Raw genomic sequence first — 219 nt, 5'->3', positions numbered from 1 at the left:
TGCGCCCCCCACCCCCAAACCAGGACCACGCTGGGACCTGGCTTGGGCTTTTATCCCTTTTTTTTCTTCTTTTTCTTCTCATTTTCCCCCTTTTTTCTTCTGTTTCTTTGAATTTTCCCCCTTTTTCGCTTTTATTTTTTAAAAATTTTTACTTTTTAATCTTTTTTTTTGCCATGATCCTTCCCTTTTCCCCCTTTTTTTGTTTGTTTTTTTTTTTTT

Source organism: Mesitornis unicolor, unplaced genomic scaffold, assembly GCF_000695765.1.
Source record: "Mesitornis unicolor isolate BGI_N332 unplaced genomic scaffold, ASM69576v1 scaffold27530, whole genome shotgun sequence".
Lineage (NCBI taxonomy): Eukaryota > Metazoa > Chordata > Aves > Mesitornithiformes > Mesitornithidae > Mesitornis > Mesitornis unicolor.
This window is presented reverse-complemented; position numbering follows the sequence as displayed.